Source organism: Cynocephalus volans, chromosome 16 (assembly GCF_027409185.1).
Source record: "Cynocephalus volans isolate mCynVol1 chromosome 16, mCynVol1.pri, whole genome shotgun sequence".
Lineage (NCBI taxonomy): Eukaryota > Metazoa > Chordata > Mammalia > Dermoptera > Cynocephalidae > Cynocephalus > Cynocephalus volans.
The window spans coordinates 25,365,064-25,372,476 of NC_084475.1; the positions used below are offsets into that span (position 1 = coordinate 25,365,064).

At 43.8% G+C, this 7,413-nt stretch overlaps 1 pseudogene; it reads left to right on the forward strand.

The window, feature by feature from the left end:
* The first annotated feature begins 5,075 nt into the window (after positions 1 to 5,075).
* Positions 5,076 to 5,563, forward strand: LOC134364487 (peptidyl-prolyl cis-trans isomerase A-like; annotated as a pseudogene).
* Positions 5,564 to 7,413: the final 1,850 nt, after the last annotated feature.

Consider the following 7,413-nt stretch of genomic DNA (forward strand, 5'->3'; position numbering starts at 1 on the left):
CGTGGTATATCATTAGTTGGAAAAAAGGTCACGATATATCCCTTTTTTTCTAAATACTTACATTTATTAGGTGTACATAAAAGAAAAACTAGAGAAAAAAGCATAAAGACATAACTTTTCTTTGCAAATTTTTTGCAAAGAAGTTTACATTTTAGAAGAATTGGCCTGATGAATAAAAAATAGTACAAGCATTTAAAAAAAATCCCCTACAAGGCTACCAAGGTTGCAGATAGTCTAATTATGGCAGGAAACTAGTTTTCTCACACAATTATCATATCTGCAAGGAGCACCATATATTTGTAGATGTCAACATTGCAGAAGGCAGGATGAAGTTATTATTGTTAGAAGTCAGGACACAGGAGGGGCCGGCCTGTGGCTCCCTGGGAGAGTGTGGTGCTGACAACACCAGGTCAAGGGTTAAGATCGCCTTACGGGTCATCTTTTAAAAAAAGAAGTCAGCACACAGGAAAGGGATAAAGGTTTTATTGATTTGGGGGACTATTGCTTGATAGTGAGTCTGTGTTTTTGTTTCTCTCAGGGGGCAAAGTGCTCCCCCCACCGGAGCCTCGTGCCCTAACCCATAATAGCAAAGAGCCACTTTGCTTTCTTGAACACATAGAAACAAGTCTGGAAAAATACACATCACTAAGTTAAATACAATTACCTCTGAGAGGTAGGATTACAGATTATTCTTTTAAATATTGTGCTTGCTTGTATTCTCTGTATTTCTCTGTCATAATATTATTGCTTATGCAAAAAAATACTGATTATAAAAGTAACACATTCTATGTTAAAATAAATATAAAACACTGAAAAGTGTAGGACAAAACATCGAAACTCTCTGTAAACTATCCAGAAGTATTATTTTGATGTATTTGGTAAGTTTGGTATATTTTCTTCCAGCAATTTTTTTTGTTTGAGTCTATGGTTTTTTTTTCTTAGCACATATAGTATAGGCATATTCCATTGCTATATTTTTTCATAATCTTTTAATGGCCTCACGAAATTCTACCGTATTTACCTATTATTGGACATTTGGGTTATTTCCAATTAGGAGCTAGTAAGTAATTTGAGTTCATAATGAACATCTTCATTACATAATTTTTTGTACATGTTTCAGATTATTTCCTTAGATACTTGGGAATAGAATTACAGTGTGAAAAGATGGGAATGTTTTTAAGACTCTTTATACATGTTGCCAAATTGGTTTCTAGAAAGTTTGAGAACCAACACCCCTCCCCTCCAGTTTGGACACTGAGGACTGAAACTATTCCCCATACGACTTACTGTCGACATTACCGTGACTTTTCTATCCCACTGTCTTCATTAGCATGATTTCACTGTTCCCAGAGACTCTTGCCCAGGCAGAGTTGATTGTCATTACAGGAACTTCCCAAAAGACTCATCAAATCTTCAGTGGAAAGCACCTGTAATGGCTTGAATTGTGCCCAAACTCCCTGAAGCTTGGACTGTGTCCCCCAAGTTTTATGTATTAGAGACTTAGCCCTCACTGTGACTGTTAAGAGGGTGGGAAATCCTATTAAGGTAACTGAAAGGTGGAGTCTCGAAGAGGTGATTGGACTGTAGGACCGTGCAGTAGTGAGTGGATTAAAAATGGTGGTCAGGGGCTGGTTCTGAGGGTTTTAAAAGGAGGAGAGTCTCTCTCTCTCTCTGCTTTCACCGTCTTGCAATGTGAGACCCCTGGGTCACTGTCGCCACCACCAGATGGACTTTGGACTTCCCAGCCTCAGAAACTGTAAGCAATAAATTTCATTTTCTTTATAAATCACCCAGTTCAGTGTACCTTGAACGGACTAATACAGCACCCTAAGATTATTTGAATCTCTTGCTTCAGAAATCCTAACGTTGCTGTTCCCACCAGTCCCGGACTCTTGTATCATGATCCTTACCCAATCCTAATCAAGCCCTCACTCCCACTCCCCCAACTGAAAGACCCATCTTAAACCAAATGTAAAATTTCTAATTTTCAGTAAGTTCCAAACTTACTATCCCCTGTCCTACACACAAAGTACCATAGAGCTGGTGTTCCCCTTACCTCAGTAGGCAATAAAAGCTTTGTCTTAACACCTCATGTTGGTCCTCGTCCATATTATTTTGCAGAGTATAAAAACCCATGTCGGGAAATCAGGCTTGCATCCACATATCCAAAGGGATGCTATGAGCATTAGCCGACTCAAGCAGCCCGCCCTGTCAGTGGGAACGTGACCCAGTGTGCTTTCCTAGGTGTGAAGCAGGATTAGCGGTAGGAGCACAACCCATCTGTTTTGACAGACACCTTCTATTTTATGCCTCTTGTCCCGGTATCATTTTTAACAGCACCCCCTTTCACTCTTTGGTGTGCATCCCAAAGAGTTCTTTAGTGTCAAGCAGGGACCATTCACCTGACTTATTGTCACCCTGTCAATCTATTCCTCCATAATATTACTGTTAATGTTTTATTATCAGTAAATAAGCTCTTATTATCAGTAAATAAGTTGTTAATTGTCTGTCATGCCGGGCCCTGGGCTACAGGCGTTATGTGCATTTCTGATCTCATGTAATTCTCAGAACAGTCTTCTGAGTGAAGACTATTTTTATGGCCATTTTACACACCTGCTCAGAGTCATAACTCCCAAGCACGGCACCCGGGAATCTGTATGTTTGAAGGTTCTCGGATGGCTCCAATGCATCTGTCCATAGCTGGGCATCTGAGAACCATCATGCTGGCTGCCATGGGAGAGGTGACAATGAGATACACACATGTACGTCACCACATCTCAAGATGTGATACGAACATCCTGCCCACTAGGGGCTTAGAGCCAGTCAGGCAATTAGACGAGTACGTAAATGCCCAGAGGTGTAAACTGCTATAAAACCAACTCTCCAAGTCCAGCGTTGGTGTTTGAGAGTCGTGCTATTTGCGTGGAGATGGAAGGCAGGAATTTCTGCTCTTTGGGGTGGAGAAGACTTCGGTTAAGTTCTTGGTTTGATTTTTAAAACTTCTATCACATCAATAGCCCTCCAGAAGAATTGTGGAAAAAGGAAAATATATAAAAATATTCAAAGCTAAATCCACTTTGATTTGGACCTTTTCTGGTGGAGCAAGGCTTCCTCGTGTCCTTGGGAGGAAAGAATTCAGACATTGGATTTTAATGGAGCTGGGCTTATCGAGATGGGAGAGTGCGGGTACAAGGAATGAAATGTTTGTGCAGACAGTAATGAGCTGCTTACCCGCAGGAGCAGGCTGTTTGTATGTGGACTTCCGCAATTTACTAGGTACTTGAAAGGAAAAATGCTGTCATGGCAACGGTGTAACAAACAAGGTGGAATTGCACACAGATGAATCACGACTCTCTATGCCAGACAAAGAAGCAAATGTTCTCCTATTAGGGCTGGCTGTATTAAGTTTGAAAATTACAGCAAACATTCTAATGAGGTTTTCTTATTGTTTCTCATGAAAAAAAGGAGGGAAATGCATAGGAGGGTAGAAGGTGTGGACTGTATCGATAGCTGACATATTAGCACAGCCGGGCTCAGCCTCCCCTGCTGTTTTTCCAGCCTATTTGACAGGATGGGGCTTGTTCTAGAACAGGTAGTGGAACACATGTGCACACAGACTCCGGGGTGAGCATGGCAGGAAGCTGTCTTCTTCTCCGGTTGACGGGTGTGAGGCAGAGCGTGCATGACTGCACACACGGTTGGCTCCCAGGGCACTGTGGTGGTCCTTCATGATGGGCGGGAGAGCTTGGGGGCTATCCTGCTTGAGGGAGCAAATCTGAGTGTCTTTGTGATTCTTTGGGAATCTTCTCTTTGAGTTCCATGGAGTGAGAAGCCATGTACAGGCATCATAATCATGTAGATTCATTGGTTGATGTTATGATCAAACCTTATTCCCTACTCCAACAAGTGCGCCATGTCCTGGGGCTGGAAATAATTTTGTGGGCATTTCGGGGGTGAAATGTCATTCCTGATTAGAGCTGCAAGTACTGATAGGTCACTTCAGTGCTCTCAAACTTCAGCCTGCGTCAGAATCAGCTGGAGGGTTTGTTAAAACACAGATGCTGGCCCTGCTCCTAGAGTTTTTGAATTTGCATTTCTGATAAGATCCCAGGTGATGCAGTTGGTCTGGGGACCACACTTTGAGAACCGCTGCTTTAGCCAAAACTCACATGATAGAAGGATGGTAACATTGGTCTTACGGTTTCCTTTTCTCTTCCCACTAAGTGGCTGGGCAGTAATTTTGGGGAGGTCTCCAGTGGAGAAGGCTGAAGATGGAATTTACTTGTTGATAGAAGTAAGAACATGTTTCTCAGAGAATTAGTCCTCCACCAGCAACACTGGCATCACAAGGAAGCTTATTAGAAATGCAACTTTACACCCTAACCCAGACCTGCTGCATCAGAATTCCATGTAACAAGCTCCCCAGGGGATTCACACACACATTCAAGTTTGAGAAGCACTGCTGTAGGAGACTGCTAATTTGGGTGTCAAGTTACCAGAGTTTTAGCCCAAGTTCTGCCTTTACCCAGCTGTATGGTCCTTACTGGGTTTCAGGGGGTGGCTGGGGTTGGGTTAGTGACCTTCAGGTTTTTTGGCAGCCCTGGGGTGCTATAATTCGGAATCACAGCCCGGCAGGTCCAGACTTGCTGTGCCATTTCAGAAGCCTCCTGAGAAGCGTGGGCCCCACGGCCTTCAAGGTCCTTGAGCTCCTTCCCTCTGATGTCCCCTCCTGCCACCCTGAGAAGGTGTGAACTGCTGCAGGAGGACAGTGCTACTGTGTGCCAAGGACATAACGTCATTCCATGTACCTGAATCCTGGGAGCCCGGTGTACAATCTCTTATTCTGTGAGCAGTGTAGGGAAGGTACATTCAGTCTGATAGCACCATCTAATAATAAAGCCCTTGTCCCGAGTAGCCTTTAGGAAAGCAGCGGGGTCAGCCTCTGAGCCTTAGCCACCGGCTTAGTAAGTCCCATGATCGCATGACCTGCTTTTCACAGGGAAACATCCCCCAAACCAGTAAAACTGTCTTTAGGCTTTGCGGACGCAGCCGCCCTGAGTTTCTCTTTGCCAGACATGGTCAACCCCACCATGTCCTTCAACATCACCATCCATGGTGAGTCCCTGGGCTCTGTCTCCCTTGAGCTGTTTGCCGATGTATTTCCAAAGACAGCAGAAAATTTTCATGCTCTGAGCACTGGAGAGAAAGGATTTGGTTATAAGGGCTCCTGCTTTTCACAGAATTATTCCAGGGTTTATGTGCCAGGGTGGTGACTTCATACGCCATAATGGCACTGGTGGCAAGTCCATCTATGTGGAGAAATTTGATGATGAGAACTCGATCCTGAAGCACACAGGTCCTGGCATCTTGTCTCTGGCAAGTGCTAGACCCAACACAAATGCTTCCCAGGTTTTCATCTGCACTGCCAAGACTGAGTGGCTGGATGGCAAGCCTGTGGTCTTTGGCAAGGTGACAGGGCATGAACATCGTGGAAGCCATGAAGCGCTTTGTGTCCAGGAATGGCAAGACCAGCAAGAAGATCACCATTGCCAACTGTGAATAACTCTAATGAATTTGGCTTGTTTTATCTTAACACCAGACCATCCCTTCTGTAGCTCACGAGAGCACCCCCACCCATCTGCTCGCAATGTCCTGTAATCTTTGTGCTCTCGATGCAGTTCGTTGGGTTACATATTTTCTTTATTCCTTTACAAATCTAGCTGGATTGCAGAGTTAAGTTTATGATTATGAAATAAAAGCTAAATAACAAACAAATAAACAAAAAACTGTCCTTAGGGAATTTGAAGGTTTCTGCCATATTGAAGCATTAAAATAAATCCACGTGCATTTTCAGATTTGACGCATGAGTTAATTAACATAAAATGGGCAGGAAAGATGTCTGGTGGCCCAAACTAATAAAAAAGACTTCATATGGGAATGTTTAATCTGCTTGATAGGATAAACTGTTTTTAAAGACTTTAAACATGTCAGCTTTTATAGGACGCGTATACTCTTAAGGCTGGCTCTGTGGATGGTTCACTTGCCCCAGGTCACTGCCACAGAATTTCGTTTTATATTCCTCTAAAGGTTCATCATTCTGACTTTTTATTAATTTAAGTCCATTTTTCCCCAAGGCTTCCCAAATGAATTAAACATTTTTTGACCATGAGATGTTCCTACTTGCAACTTGAGGAGTTTGATGGTTGGATGAGCTTCTTTTGGCTATTGTCGAGACAAACTTTTGGCTCTTTTTTTGACTTGATCAAATATTGGCAAAAGGCGATTTGGACAAAGGACATGACCATGCACTGCCCAAAGCTTTCCCTTCCGTCCTGAGCTGTCTCTCTCCCGTTCTTTTGTCCCCTGGCAGTTTGGTTTCTACTGTGAAAAGGTCTTTGCTGGCCATTTCTTGATTTACATCCTTTGCCAGTCGGGTGTGAGGCATATCGGAGCAGTTTTCTGGGAGGAAAGCAGGCCTGGAATAGAGGCGGGGCCTTGGTGTTGGCTGAGGTCAAATGGGGCCAAACAGAGGTGGATTTTCTATGAGTTGGCTCAGGGTCAGAGGTGAAGAGAAAGCATATCCTTGACGGAAATCCTTACACTGCGGAGCCCAGTGGTTTGTCTGCAAAGCCCTCTGCTGGGATGGGAGTAGAAATTACGAGAAGAGAGCCAGCCACTTCTGTTACAGCAGTGTCAGATTCTAACCGGGATTTTGTGTGCTGGAAGGGGATTCTTGTGCTGCCTTCTCTTTCATGTCTGCATGGCACGTATGTCTCTATTTTAAAGGAAGCTAGAGAAGTCCTACACAAAAGCTTGGACGGTGTGCAAAATTTATTGCAGCTTTGTTTAAAATAGCACAACCCGGGAAACCACCCCAATACACACGAGTATGGGATCCCTTAGATCAATGATGGTGCTTCCATACTGGGAAATATGTAGCCCTAAAAAACATTGAATAAACAAAACAAAAGACAACACAAGGCATATCTTTCTGTATTGATATCATGCAATCTCCAAAATGCAAAGTTAAGGGTACGAAATGAAGGTAAGAGCCATGAGAGGGTAAGAACAGTAGGTCTAGTAAGCATTTGGGGGAGGGGGCAGAATGAGTGTGATGCTTGAATACTGGGTATGCAGGTGTGCAGGCACAGAAAGCTCTGGAAGGATGCAAAAGAAACAGGTAACAGCGTTGCCTCTATGGGATAGCTAGGCTTGGGGCCTTGAGGGACCGTATTTCCATTGATATCTTTTTGTTCTCTTTAATTTTTTACTTTGTGTTGTACAGATTGAAGTAAACAAACCACCAACCAGCCAACCAGGTTCAGAGCTAAGCAAGTGCTCAGGCCCGCGGGTGCGCCGGCTGCGGACACGTGTCCCTCACTCCCAGGCAGGGGGACCCAGGACCGGCGCCCT